Source organism: Xenopus laevis, chromosome 1L, assembly GCF_017654675.1.
Source record: "Xenopus laevis strain J_2021 chromosome 1L, Xenopus_laevis_v10.1, whole genome shotgun sequence".
Lineage (NCBI taxonomy): Eukaryota > Metazoa > Chordata > Amphibia > Anura > Pipidae > Xenopus > Xenopus laevis.
The window spans coordinates 182,904,056-182,920,438 of NC_054371.1; positions in this window are offsets into that span (position 1 = coordinate 182,904,056).

Below are 16,383 nucleotides of genomic sequence, written 5' to 3' on the forward strand. Positions count from 1 at the left end.
GTCCTCTGTCAAAAGAAACACTGCATTTCTTTCATTCTATTGTGTACACATGGGCTTCTGTTTCAGACTTCCTGCCTTCATCTTAAACATCCTTGCCCCAGGCATGAGCATGCTCAGTTTGCTCCTCTCCTCTCCCCCCCTCCCTTCTCTGCTGTAATCTGAGCCCAGAGCAATAAGTGAGTAGGGAGATACTCAGGCAGGAAGTGATATCACACCAAGCTAATACTTCTATCCTAAACACACAGAGAGCTTCTAGAGCTTTTTACTCAGGTATGGTAAACCATTCTACAGAATAAATATAACATTCTAGCTTGCACTATTGCAGCTAATCTATTGGCAATAAAATGCCTCTGTAGCTTTCCTTCGCCTTTAACATTGAATTAAATCAAGTCTTAAGTGATAAATATACAGTCATCTCCCAATATAGAAAATTCATATCTCTTTGTCATACCTCTTTGAGCCCAAAGCAAACCTCATAAAGTTTATGAGCAGCCAACTGATTTTTCGGAATTAATTAAACCCTGAGGATGGAAAAGTCTGAATATGAAAATCCGGCATCTAAGACCTGTCGAGGTTACATATGAGTCAATGGGAGAAGCCCCAATGATTTTTTGATGTGCGCTGGGTTTTGTGCAATACCGTGAAGTTTTCTTAGTTTTTGGGTGAAAATTCAGAAAAAATCGTGAAATTTTGATTTTTTCCCGCAAAGCAAATTTTAGAGAAAATGTAATAATAAATAAGCATAACAAACCTGTGCGGATTTGATCAGAGTTTGTAGCAGAAAATATTGAGATAAATTCGTACTTTGATAAATAACCTCCTAAGTGTTTTAAAAGTGTGCCAGACTCTGCCAGTAAGGCATTCTTCGGTCGGGAGTCCACATCTGAATTCTGTAAATCCCCAATGAAGCCACAGGGACTTGCCCCAGTTCACAGGCAATCACATGCAAAACATTTTTATATCAAAAGATATCTGTCCCAAGGCCTTTTTCTTTAGTAAAATAAATTATTTATTTATATTCACATTAAAATTAGATACATACTGACCCCACATGGCCCACCTTATGCGTTTCACACCCTCCGGTGCTTAGTCATAGGTGTCTTTGTTAGCAGCATGTCCCATACAGAATTTAAACCCTGTTAATCCATCCCATTTCTCTTTAAAACCAATCAAAAGTCAAAGGGGATTAACCCTATTTTCTTTATATAATCCCAAGATTGCCTCTGTGGGTTATTCGTATCTTATTCCATACATCACATATTGTAAATTCAAGTAATGTTTCAAGTTTAACAATATTAATTAAGTCAATATACAGCATATCATATTAAAATTGCATAATTATGCAAAATAATTTACATCAACCATTTTGCACATATTATTAACTATAAAAGCCGTCACTAGTTCTCTCTATTGAAAATTCACCAGTAAAGATATTTTAAGTACTTAAAGCAGATATTCTGCTCTATCTTATTCAGGTATAACAGGTAATGTCGAACTCGTGATTAAGTCCTAGGGGCAGACGCGTTCCCAAATGGAAAATCCAAAACACCTCTCTCCTTTGCAAAAGGCTCAGATGGTCCCCTCCTCTCACTCTTAATCTGACTCTTTTAATCCCGTGAATGGAAAATAATTCTATATCTCCCCCATTACATACAGCAAAGGTTTTCCATCTAGTGATAATGAGGGGAATATAGAATTCTTTTCTGTTCTTCCTGCTTGTTCCATGCCTGATTTCTGTTTCATTATTTTCTTTGATTCCCGATTCCTGATCTGAGTTCTTGCCCTTTTCCTGTGCCCTTGTTCCTGATCCCTGCCTGTTTCCAACTGATCTCCTGTTACTGACTTTGGCCTGTTTTCTGGTATATCCTTTGCCTGCAACCTGCCCCTGACCTCGGCCTGCCTACCAGATTTCCCTTGCTAATCGCCTGGCCTGATTAAAGGACTTTTTGTTTATCTTTAACCTTGCATTTAACCTGCTACATTGTTCTTTAAATCCTCTTCCTATATAAAATGTCATTTGCCTATTATCATGCTCCATTCCTGCATTTACCTCATTATTCAGCACATGGGCTCCTACCTGCCAACCACACACCTGTGGTCAATCCTTACAAAGTGTAGCCTTTATTTACCCAGCAATAATTGCAGCCTTTATTCAAATTTGAGAGAAAGCAACCTGCATAGTTTAAGCAACATTATTTATAGTGTACCAATGCCTACTATTTTAAGTCTATAGTTTCCTGATGTAAGATAAATAAGAAATAAGAGAGCTTATAGTAAAGTAAAAAAAAAAGCATTAAACAAAAAAGTATAGGTTTAGAGGGCCCTGCTCCCAAGACCATACAATCTACAGTGATGGAAAACCATTGACACATCAGATTGTTGAAAAGAACTGGTGGAGATTCTTTATGGTATGCTGACTTCTCGTGGTGCATCAAATGGGCTTTCTGTTTTGTGGCAGTTAGAAGGTTTGTAAGAAAGGGGGAAGGCTCAAATGAAGACTTGCAGATGGAAATGAGTTGAGGTGAGGTTGTGAATCCCATTGGTTGATGTGGAAGGAAAGGAGCAGATAATATGATTTTTTTAAGGCGCAACAGATTTATTTTTTTCCAGCAAAACCACATGGCAAAATTCTATCGCGGATTTGCAAAATAATTTAGTGTTGACAAAACCACAAATTTTGCTGCAAAACCAAAAAATCCACTTATTAAATAGAAAAAGATGGGAAGAGAGGCAAAGAACATATTCAGGACTTCTGGAGCATAAAAAGTGTATTTTGATATCAGTGCTGAGATATAGTAAGGGATTCACTGATTCATCTGAATGTAGTCAGACTTGCTTGTGTTAATATTCCATCAGATTTTTTTCATTTATCAAAATTCACATGATTCCTTATTTTTTGTTGAATGATTTTGTCAGAAAGACCTGACTTTCTTTATAATTTCATGTATGAGTGTATTATTAAGTTTGGCTTAGTTGTCATTTGTTCTAAATCTTCATTCAATCTAGAGAGAATCAAATTAAAGTAGAACAGTGTCTAACTTTGGCTGTGTTGAATGTTCCTAAGCATTTAGTATTTGCTGTTTATATATATTTTAATCTATTACAGAGGCAAAATGGTCAATAAACAATAAGTGGACAAATCCACTGAATTTCAGGTAAGCTGGGTGTAGAAAAAAGGTCCACTTGATTGATAAGGTCTGATTTGCCCACTCAAAGGGGAACCTGCAGACCAAAAGGAAGAGTATCATATTAACATGCCAATCTGGTTTTCATCCAAGGTATTTTTTTAAACCCTTCTGATAGATACCTTGTGAAGGGACCAATTTGGCAGCTACATTTGGACCCTGCATGGTCAGCTTTAGTTTTTTAAAATATCCATTTGTGTTTCATTTATTTAATCCTAAAGTAGATAACGCAGGATACATGCCTTCCAGATGAATAGAAATTTGCTTATACATATTTTTGACTTTTTCTAAATGTTTAATTTCATATTATTCTTGAAAATGTTCTACCTTGTGAGTTTATAAAAATAAATCACCTGCATATGTCATTTGGTAGGTCCACCTGCAAATACAATGCATATCATGTCGATTTTATTGCTCTAAAAAGCTTTGTGTGATTGGCAAACAATAATTTAGTGATTTTAATGGCCACTAAAGTATAAATAATGCAGAACAATGCTGAATCAAGTGTTACCCTAATGTGTTAAATACACTAGTTTCACAATTTGTGTACACTAAACAAAATAATCCAATTCTGTTTATTTCTTTGATGAACACCAAATTCAAGTAGCACTGCATTCTTATTTCCTAACATTGTGTGTATTTAAATAGTTTATTTCATTGGACCCTGTTATTTGTTTAATCTACATTTCAAATCTGAGTTTTATTATTCTAACACATCGGTATGCTTTTGTAAGTCTTGTAAAATAAAAAGGATCAGATGAAATTTTCATGAAGTGTTTATTTTATTCTTCTTCTGATATGGAATAGATGGAATTTTATGAGGCGTAATTGAAAAGAATTCTACAAGAAGTTGTGTATGGATTACCGAACTATTAAATCAAATCCATTGTGTTTTGAAAACTTAGAAATACATTAGAGCTAAAATAAATTGCAGTAGAGTACTATCAACTCATAAATTTTAATAGTTTTATAAACATTCTGCAAAGTTGGGCAAGCAGCCAGAGCCTGAGGCTTTGCAAATATAGTGTATCATAATCTTAATATATGGGATATAGTTTACCTGGCAAGGATCAGCTGTACTCAGAGATAACTTGTGTTGATTGGTCATTAATTTTAACGAAATGATAATGGGAATTCATAACTCAAGTCAAAAGACTATTTTCAATTTCCATCCCACTCCTTCCCATCTGTTCAAAATAATTATTTTATTCTTGTAAATCCACTAAATCTGGGTATTCTTGCTTATTTCAGCAATGCCTTTGCATAATACTTTAAAGAGCAATGCACCAGTTCTAGTAAGGCTTTTAGTAAGACTAGTTTGATTTATCATTTATGTTTTATAAGGTATGTGATGATTAAAAAGAGTCCACAAAATGATATCAAAACTAACCGATAAATTATGTAGTTTATGAACACGAACTGAAGAATAAAAAAAATTTATAATAAAGTAAACTATTGTATCTATGCAAGAACATTTCAGACATGTGTAATGTTGCACAGTTTGAACTGTATGTCTGGAATGGTTGCATGAACTATTTGCAAAGTGTTAGCATTTTAGACATTTCAGTATTTCTTACATGTGCAAAAACTGATAACATCTATCTAAACATCTTTCTGTATTTCTGAAAAAGATGCCCAGCTAAGAAAAAGCAAATACTTTTATGAAAACTGCTCTGTTTATTATATCTTCAAACCATCTGCAAACTCAAGGACAGTATGAGTTATTCACTTCTAGGGATACCGTCCCATACCCCTATTGCTAATGGAATACTGTATGTCCAAATTTACCCTATCTTTATTTAAATATTTTCTTTCTTATGCAGACATTGCAGAATAGCAGGAAGGCTGTTGAACTGACTTTTTGACTTGTACCCTGTGTACTACATTTGATGTATAAAGTTTTGGTTATAGCTAGAAATGGGGTGAACTCACCATCTTAAAAGGGGGGTCCATGTGCATATGCTCCAGACCATCAGCTTGTGGGTGGTTACAGTACACTTTACTTTGAATGTGGTAGAATGGAACAAACTGGTCCATCATGACTTGAAAAAGTGCAGTTAAGATTGTGTTATTGAAGAAGAGTCATCCTACAAACAATAAAGATACTTCAATAAAGCTTAACTGCACCTTTCAAGTTGTGATGGTCCGGTTTCTACCAGCCTGCCAACTTTCAGGCAAAAATGCACCCTCTGAACTCTAAAATTACTTACTACATATTAGCATCCAGCATAGTAAAGAAAAAGGAAGGTCAACACAGTACCATAGGAAGTTAGGTTAAAAAAAGACACTCACCCATCAAGTTCAACCTTTTCTATCTATCTATCTATCTATCTATCTATCTATCTATCTATCTATCTATCTATCTATCTATCTATCATCTATCTATCTATCTATCTATCCTGCCAAAATGCTAGTTGATCCATAGCAAGTAGTGATTGGCGAATTTATTCTGCAGGCGCAAATTCGTGGCGAATTTGCGCGATTCGCCGCTGGCGAATAAATTCGCGAAACGGCCGCGAAAATTCGATGGTAATAATTCGCCGGCGTCAAAAAAAGTCGCCGCGTCCAAAAAAAACAGACGCCGGCATAAAAAAACCCCAATTTTTCGGCAAAGCTAAACGGCGCAAATTCGCCCATCACTAATAGGAAGTAAAAAAAAAACCTTTTGAAACCGCTCTAATTTGCCACAGATGGAGAAAAAAATCCTTCCTGTCTCCAAGATAGCAATCGGACCAGTCCCTGGATCAACTTGCATCATAACCCTGTATTTTCTCAATGGCTAAAATATATATATATGTATATATTTATACATAGTGATCCTATCACCCCTTAACCTGGTCAGTATTTCTTCATAACTAAGACTTTCCATAACGATTACCAGCTTAGTTGCGCTTCTCTGGACATCTCCAATTCAATAATATCCCTTTTGAGACCAAAACTGTATGGCATATTCCAGACAGGGCCTTAACAGCACTCTTTTATTACAGCGCAAGTCCTATTGCTTTAAAAAAGCTGTAGATCAGCCCCCCCATCTTTCTATAATATAGGCAATGGTACCGAGCACACGGTGGTCGAAGCAATTAAAACTGCAATTAAAAACTGTCCATTTAATATCCATTAAAACCGTCAATACATTACATTGATGTAACATCTCACCACTTCCTCAGAAGCATGCTCTCGCATGTTGTGCTATTACAATTTCCCCCATCTTTCTATTCCCTACTTTTCCTCCTAACTGTCACAAACATGTCTTTCTCATTAGCCTCCACTGCCCCTTCTCCACCACCCACTACAGTTGTCCCTGCCAGTGGTTGCTTTGTGAGCTTCCCTTCATCCCCCACATTTGCAGCTGCTGTCAATGTTTCGATCCCCCCTCCCAGAGTCTGCAATTCAGATCCCAAGAGGAAAACTTACTGAAGTTCAATCCAGTCACCTCTCCTTCCAGACTAGATATAGCTTACTGGCTTAGGGGAAAAGGTGTCAAGAAAATAATTCACCAGTTTCAAATTTTACTTTTTAGTACGGGGATTAAGAAGTGTTAAATGAATTTGCTTGAATTCTATAGATGTAACTTTTTGATTTTTGTCTAAAGTCCATTTTAAATTAACTATTACAGATAATTCCTATTTCAGAAGAAGATAAAATCTACCGTAGGTACGGTATTAACTGCTTTTGTTTTTGTATTGTCTATAGTTAGGGATGAGCAAAATTTTTCACCAAGAAAATGATACCCATAGACTCCAAGAAAATTGTTGCGTGTCAAAAAATAGGGAATAGTCCAAATTCGATTCGAATTTGAAATAAATATTGAAATTTATCATATACTGTCTCTTTAAAAATTTGACTTTGACCATTCGCCATCTAAAACCTGCCGAATTGCTGTTTTCGCCTATGGGGGACCTCATAGAACCTATTTGGAGTCAATTGTGGACTTTGAAAAATCAAAGTTTTTTTGGGAAAAACTTTGAATCGAATTCAATCAAATGTGCTATTCCTTCGATTCGTATGATTTGAATTCAGCCGAATACGGACCTATTCAATCGAAAACTGACCTATTTGAACAAAAAAAACCTTCAACTTAATTTCGGTTGGTCTTTTTGAATTAGAATTTTGAAATTTTTTCAATTTAAAATTCGACCCTTGATAAATATGCCCCTAACAATCCCACAGGAATGAACAGAAAGTTGGTTATTTTTTCCTGTGGTGAGCTCTGCCCCAACCCTGGTGAACTGTGGTGATCTCTCACAGTAGTAAAATTTCACCGCTCTCTATTCATTGCTAAGGGATATTTATGCCCCCCCCCATATTAAAAAATGAATAGTGATGGGCGAATTTATTCGCCAGGCGCGAATTCGCACGTTTTGCCGCCAGCGAATAAATTCGCAAAATGCCCGCGAAAATTTGCGGCAAAAATTTGGCGGCGTCAAAAAAAAATTTTCCGAAAAAAACTGACGCCGGCGTCAAAAACGAGACGCCGGCGCCGTTTTGCAAATTTTTAGCCATTTCGCGAATTTCGCTCAAAATTCGCGAATTTTTAGGCGAAGCGAAACGGCGCAAATTCGCCCATCACTAAAAATGAACACTGATGCCATGATTTGATATTCATATGTGATTCACCTTGACTGGATTTTGTGGTTGTCCGTTGTTACTTGTGTCTTTAGCCGGTGACAGGTGTCAGGTCAAAATGTGTTGAGAAACTAAATTAAATTAAATAGTTTTTTTTCCCCTGGAGTGATTGTAGCCATTGTAGATATATTCTTTGCTTAGGACTTGGGACTGAAACAAATTGAGGTATGTATAAATATCTGTTTTCATGCAAGTACACATAAACATATATTTTCCTGTTAAAATAATCTCTAGCTAAAATATCTTTCACCGCATCTACCTTGTAGGTTGCAAGCAAACAAAGAAATTAATATGCAGTTGCTAAGAGACATTATTCCATTGCTTCTGCCTTTCTTAGCTGCTGCTTATGTTTGGATGCTGTTAGTAAAATCTTTATATATTCCAAAAGTGGGGCTGTTTTGAGCAAAGGAGGCAAAGCATACGTTTTTGTGCATTGCATTGCTCCTGATAGGACAACCAATCTTTGTGGTCTATAATTTAGTTCAGGACTTATTTAACTCATAACAAGTTTACAGATTCAGGGAAGCATTGCTGTATAGCCATACCACCATAACTCCTAATGGAACAAATAACAGTTTATCAACAGTATCAAGTTGGGCTTCCTGAAGTACCTAGGAAAGCATTTAGATCATACCTGTTTTACAGGGCAGACCTTTCTCATTTTTCCTGCCATCACCTCCTCCTTGAGGGTCAGCCACTACAATGCCCTTGAAATTAGTTAATTTCCAACAAATTAAATCATAATGTACTTTTGGAATGCATATTTTCCATGATAAAGAAATCATTATTTATATATATTTTTATTTTTAACTTTTGCTTTTACATTTAAGCCTCTGAATATATTTTACCATTTCATTTAAAAAATTATAGACTTTCATGAGTTTAAGAATAACACAATATTAATGCAGTAGCACAGTATTTCACAAGTAATGTGTTCTAAATTATACATTTATATTGGAAACTTTCAGATACCTTTCCCATTTTAACTTATTCTACTGCCCCCACTTTCTTCTCATGTTGTGATGTTTTTAGCATGTATTTCTATTTTATATAAATTACCAAACTTCAACCAAACCATCATGCAGATTTAGATGCTTTGCTTTGCAAGAGTTGCAAATATATTATTCATTTTTTAATACTATATACATTTCCCAAGGATCACTCATCCTGATTATTACTGTAAAGTAGAACTAGCTCTTCTTTAATAAAAGAATCAAGGACAAAAAAAGATTTCTACACTTGGTTATCAGGCAGACAATTGATTTTTTCCCCCCTTCACTTTATATACTCTCACAGCATCCTTTCCGTGACTGCAAAGTTAATTTCTTCAAGAAAAAAAATCTATGTTCTCTGCAGTAAGAGATCTATAAATTTATGGATTTTCAGAAAACACGTTTTACATTTTGTTATCCTCAATAAAGCCATAATTTATTAGAGAAGAACTCAACCTTTTAAAAGACCCTTAGTTCAAGCATATCAGTTTGAATTAGCTAAGCCAGGTAATAGTAGCAGGAGCCTTAATTAAATTTACAGATTTACACAGTGACTTGGACAGTATTAAATAACAAATAGAAGAAGATTTTTTCTTTACTAAGCTTTATGTACCTTCTCATTTTCCTGAATCGCAAAGAAAGGATGCTTGCAATAATTTATACTTAATCTCTAACTAACCAGTGCTTTAACAAGTGTGATTTTATAATGTTTAAATAAATGTTGTGAGCACATTTTCAGTGGTATAATCAATAAGTTCAATTCACTCACACGGTCTTTTGAAATGAAATAATGGCATAGCAGAAAGCAGCTCTTTGCTTGGAATTTTAATTTCGCTTGAACAAAAGGAGCTTAATACGCTGTGTTCATAAATGAAGGAAATTGTGTGCAATCCATTGGGATGAAAAAAGAACAACCTTCTGGCTTTGTTCTGAAATTCAAATATCTCAACAAAGGCCTTCTGATGAAACTGGTATGTTTTATGTGTTCACAAATACTTTGTCAAATTGTACCTTCCGTTATAAATGTTTTTAAGCAATGGTGTAACAATTTTATAATTTTTTAATTATATTTTTTTACACAAAACTCAACTAAATAAGGCAAAAACAATTTAGTTAAAAATACGTATTTGTAATGTATTTGCACTAATTGCAGAATAGCTCTTCTAAATACTTGTCATAGAAGAATATATTGCAGATTTATCAATAAATAATATGTTATTCTAATTTGCTGTATAGGAGGCCCTCAAGCATAGATATGTCTACACTATGAGGCAGATTTATCAATTTTCAAATTTAAGGGGAAACATTTGATTGTGTTAAAAAAAGAACAAAACACACACCATTTTGAATGAATGTTTTAATTTTTTTTGGAATTTACATAGGTCTATAGCAAAATTAAAGAACACACAATACATTTTGCATAAAAGTACATGTACTGTACATATCTATTAAACTTAGCAATGAGAGTAGCAAATATTTATAGGCATAGCCTTGCATAGAGGATCTCAAAATAGGTAAGTATACATGATTACCCAGATACTGACTGGAGCAACAGTACTGGCAGGTCAGTTAATGGGACCAAGTTTATAAACGTGTGCCAATTAGTGATGGGCAAATTTATTAGCCGGCTTCAGTTTTTTTGGATGCTGGCGCATTTTCGTCAGCAAAACGGACGCCGGCATCAAAAACGGAAAATTCCTGAATTTGTCGGCACCCCAAACACCCCAAATTTGACCCATCACTAGTGCCAATTTTATGACACAAGTTGTTGAGGAGCCAACTAGAAAAAATGTTATACTGGATCTAGTGATCTCTAATGACCCAGAACATATAGTAAATGTGCAAGTAATGGAACCCCTGGGTTATAGTGACCACAGTGCTACGCAATATGTTGGCGCTATATAAATACATGTTAATAACAATAATAATAATAATGTGATCTCATTTAATGTCTGGTGCAAAACACAAATATACAATGGGCAACAAAAAACATGAATTTCAGAAAAGCTAATTTTAGTGCCTTGAGGGCTGCCCTTCAGATCATAGATTGAAGCATTATATTTTCAGCTAAAACACAGAACAGAAATGGTTGTTATTGAAAATGATATTAAATCGTTAAATACTGTTCTCAATTTATTCCCTTAAGGAGTAAATGTAGAAGCACTAAGAATCACCCTATGTGTCTTAATAAAAAAGTAAATAAGTTAATAGAAAAGAAGAGAAAGGCAACTACAAGTCTGTTGGGAAAGAAGCTGCATTTAATAAATATAAACACTTAAATAAATGGAAGGCAAAGTTAATAAATGAGAAGTGCATTGTGGCTGAGGCTAACCCCAAAAACATCTGCGGTGGGCAAATTATTTGAAGGCTTGTTAAGGGATCACATTCAAAGTTTTGTCCTAGTGAATGACATTATGAGCAGCAATCAGCATGGCTTTATGAAGGATTGGTCATATCAGACAAATTTGATTCCTTTTAATGATGAGGGAAGTAAGAGTATGGACAGTTGGGGAGAAATTTATGTGAACTATTTGGATTTTGCCAAAGCATTTTATACTGTGCCCCACAAATAACTGCTTTCTAAACTAAGGTCTGTTGGGCTTAATGAAGTCATTTGCACATGGATAGGAAACTGGCTACAGGATCGGGTACAGAGGGTGGTTGTTAATGGTACATTCTACTTGGAGTAAGGTTCTTAGCTCGGTATTGGGTCCACTTTTATTTAACTTGTGCATTAATAAGGGTATTGTAAGTAATGGATTAATTGAAGTAATGTAATGTATCTTGCAATGTATTAAAAGCGGCATTGATTCAAGGGAGGAGAGGGTCATGCTTCCACTGTATAAGGCCCCATCTAGAATATGTTGTACAGTTTTGGTCTCCAGTGCTCAAACAGGACATGAATTTGAGAGGGTACAGAGAAGGTCAACTAAGCTGGTAAAAACTGTGAAAAATCTTAGCTTTGAGGAAAGACCCCAAATTGGGTTTGTTCACACTGTAGAAGAGGTACTTGAGCTGATATGGTAACTATGTATAAATATAAATGGGGGTCATAATAATAATCTCTCTAAAGCTTTATTTACCAGTAGGTCTTTGCAGCTGATGCAACGTCACCCATTCCGATTAGAAGAAAAGAGGTTCTGCCTAAATATTCGGAAGGGGTTTTTTAGAGCTGGGAAGATGTGGAATTCTCTCCCTGAATTAGTTGCACAGGCTGATATATTAGATAGATGGCTTTTTAGCAAGTGAGGGAATACAAGTTACAGGGAATACAGGTTTATGGATGATAGCTCATAGTACAAGTTGATCCAGGGACTAGTCAGAAAGGAATTCTTCCCCCTCTGAGGCAAATTGGAGAGGCTTCAAATTTTTTTTTTGCCTTCCTCTGGATCAACTTGCAGTTAGGCAGGTTAAAATAGAGTTAAAAGGTTGAACTTGATTGATGTGTGTCTTTTTTCAACCTAACTTACTATGTAACTATATATAATGAAACAACTTAAACAAGAAGAAGAAAGAACCCCACGGGGGTCATTTCAGTAGTCAGCTGCATCCAGGTCTGATTCTAGGCATTACATTCCTACATGTAGTTATAAAAAGGTCTCATCTAAACTAAACCATATATAGATGGCATTCCTTCTGTCTCTCTAGATTTTACCTTCTGTAATGTTAGTGGGAGAGGATCTTTCCATCAGTGGGTGGTCACTAATTTGAAAGCAGTCAGTATATAACTGAGAAGTATTTGCTGAGCACTGCTATTAGAATCAAATGGTTTCCCAAGGTAATTAAAGGATCCAGCATAACTATCTTGAAAAATACTTTGCCCAACAGAGATTCATGGGGTATAGTAGGGCAATGCCTCAATATATGTGGCAATATCCCTATTGTCCTGCAGTTTTTCCAGCAAAGCTGGGAGACATCATGTGGACATTTTATTATACTTCCTCCCAAGTTTCTATTGACAGTTCTTGGGAGAAGATTTCCTCCTGTTTGAGTATATATAATGGGCCATAAGAGGTCTATAAGAAACCGATATATGGTGGAGATCAGCTCTCGGTGGGAGGCCAGTTTTACATATATATTCAAAACAGGTAAGAAAAGCCAGTTGCACTCAATTAGGTAAAGCTCATACATAAAATGCATGATAGTAAAAAGATCCATTGGACCTCAGCATGTTCGAAAAGTGTTCTGCATTCCTGGAGGAAATAAGGGATTGGCAAGCACCACCATTAGCAGCTGTAAGCATATTAGTTTATGTTGGTAGTCAATCTATATGTCAACCAACCTGCAAATGACATACAGTAAATGGGCAACTTCATAGTATCTTTTTTGCATGTTGGGCATAGCTGGCCCCTTGTTTGCTGCTGGACATAATGCCAATTCTGGGGATCTGTTGTTTGAATTTTACCCATATAAATGTAAAAAATATTTATAGATCTTTAAAACTGTACCCCCAAAATGAATACTTAAGCAACAGATAGTTTATATGATATTAAGTGGCATATTAAAGAATCTTATCAAACTGGAATATATATTTAAGTAAATATTGCCCCTTTACATCTCTTGCCTTGAACCACTATTTCATGGTGGTCTGTGTGCTGCCTCAGAGATCACCTGACCAGAAATACTACAACTCTAACTGTAACAGGAAAAAGTGTTGAAGCAAAAGACTGAACTCTGTTAATTGGCTCATGTGACCTAACAAGTATGGTTTGTTGGTATGTTTGTGTGCACAGTGACTCGTACGATCCCAGGGGGTGGCCCTTATTTTTTAAAATGGCAATTTTCTATTTATGATTACCCAATGGCACAGACTACTAGAAAAGTATGTTATTATGAAAATGGTTTATTTACACGAAGCAGGGTTTTACACATGAGCTGTTGTATGCAATATCTTGTTATAGAGACCTACATTGTTTGGGGCTATAGTTTTCCTTTAAGTATGGCCTTCAATATGGATTTGGGTGGATAGCCATCTATCTTCTTCTTATCCACAAAATAGTATGCAAGTCCCATTTATAGAACATGGCCTTAATTTTCTGTATGAAGGGTGGGTAGTTGTAGCAGTATAACATTCCATATGTGTTGGTTAGATTAATCTCCATGTGTCTCAGAGAGTAGTCTCTCCATTTCTAGTGAAAGGTTGCTGACAGGGCATTTTTGGTTTCAGAATTCAGGGGTGGAGATTCTGTTGTATCTACATTCAATTTATAGTCCAAGTATAGGCTGCATCCAGTAAATATTTCATGAAGGTTTGAGAGAGAGAGAGAAAGAGAGAGAAAGAGATAGGATGAAATTTGTTGACTTCTGGAAGACATCTGCAAAGATTGATAAACACAGTCTTTAATTCTGGGGCCAGTGATAAGTGTATGATTTTTTAATAGCCAAGGCATATGCTTAAGGCATATAAGAGGGGGAGACAAAGGGGCAGCCTTGTTGCATAACATTCTCAATAGGAATGGTGTAATTTTAAGCCCCTGGAAGCTTGAGAGTTGCTACATGGGATGCGTAAAGCATTTGAACTGCAGGAAAATAATTTTAAAGACTATGGAGGAGAGAAGAGCCAACATAAAATCCTCTAGCAAATCAACAGCATGTCTTGTGTTCTCTCTAGCTTGTCTGCCATAGATAAAGTCAATCTTGTCTGAGTTTGATTCTGGGCATAAATGGCACTAATCATATTATCGCAATGAACTGGGATGATAACTGTGGATGCTGGGTATGCAAGTAGAATTCTCGAGACAAGGAGACATTCAAGTCTGGTGTAGCAATAGGCTAGTACACAACTCCACAACACAAAGTGTAGCATTTGTATTGCTTTTTACGTTTACTAAAGAGAGAAAATATAGAAATATATTTACTGCAATACTTGTCCTCCTGTTTGTACTACTGTTGCATTTCTGTATCTAGCCATCTTTTTTACTTTTTTGGATGACATGTTAGTGCTTTGTAATAATTTGCCATACCACTGCTATTTGTAGATGAATATAAAGTATTTCTATTTACTATTGCCAAATATAGTTTGGCCTTGTATAAAAAGTTACAAGAATTGGTAATGGAATAGTCCTGAACAATATTTTATCTTTGAATGTTAAAGTATTTTTATTGCATTAATATGGTTTATTGAAGAAAATAAGCATTCATTCATCTACTTGTTTCTATATTTAACTGTTCAAGGGTGGAAAATTTTCTGTAAAAATCTTTTTATTGCTTGACATCCAAGTATTTATAATAGAGCTCTTCCACAACTGATGAGATTTAAAACTTGAGCTTTGATTGTTGTATGTCTAATAGCAATGCTTGGGTTTTTACTAGTATTGATTGGGTAAAGAGAACATTTAATTAATTTAGCACTTCTAAAAGATTGATTATAGCCAGTGATTTGCTTTGCCAAAAAACTCGCAATTTTTCAGCAAAATTTCGCAAAACTGTGAAAAATTCATAAAACATGCATTTTGATGCCTGCACTAAAGTCTAAGGAGGTCCGAATAATGTTGATGCACAACAGTTTTGAAGCAACTGACTACTCCGACGCGCATCCAAATTTTTTTGATGCTGGCGAATTTTCACTGATTTATTCGCCTACGGCGAAATGCAGAAATTCTGCATGAATTTGTGACTGGCAAATTTATTCGCCCAACATTAAGGGGCAGATTTATTAAAGGTCGAAGTGAATTTTCGAATTAAAAAACTTTGAATTTCATAGTATTTTTTGAGTACTTTGACCATCGAATAGGCCATCGAATGGGGACCTCCTAGAACCTAGAGCCAAAATTTGGGTACGTTTTAAAAAGTCGAAGTTTTTTTTTTGAAAATCGTTCCATCGATCGATTAAATTGTTTGATTCTAACAATTTCTACGATCGATCAAATGATTTTACTTCGGCTAAAAACGACCAAAAAATTCAAAAAGTTAGATGGTCGAATTTCGAAGTTTTTTAACTTCGAAATTCGACCCTTAAAAAATCTGCCCCTAAGTAAATGTGCCCCTTATATTATTTACAAATAAATATATTGCCTTTCTTTTTGGTATCATTTTAAGCAACATGAACTGCTGTAAATTTCACAAATTTTAGTTTATGTTACTGTTTCATAAGATTATAGGAATCTTATTATTTTCATATTATGTTTATAAACATTTGCTTTATTAAGGCATTGGCTTTATTATTAATTTTATATATGTTTAGAATTTAAAATCTACTTTCTCCCATAGCTATTGCATGAAGTTGTGTATATTTATTTAATGACTTTAATAGTGTGTTTGTAAATTTTCCTATTTAAGCTAATGTTGGAGAATAATGGCTGTTCTGCCTATTTGTTATGAATTCTAAGACAAGATAATAAAATGACCCATTATTTTGGTCTTATGGGTGCACCATAAAGTATTTGAATTGCCATTTTCTATTAGGCCATCTTTGTGGTGTTCAATTCAAGGGGGTTTTGGAATAAACTTTGGGAATAACGTTAATTGATTGAAATTTAAAGTGCTGCATTGTCCAAGCTAAATGTACAACAAGACACCAGAAATTGTAGTAAATGGAGTAGTTAGGAAAAATAAATTCTATAACTGGAGCTTTGAAACAA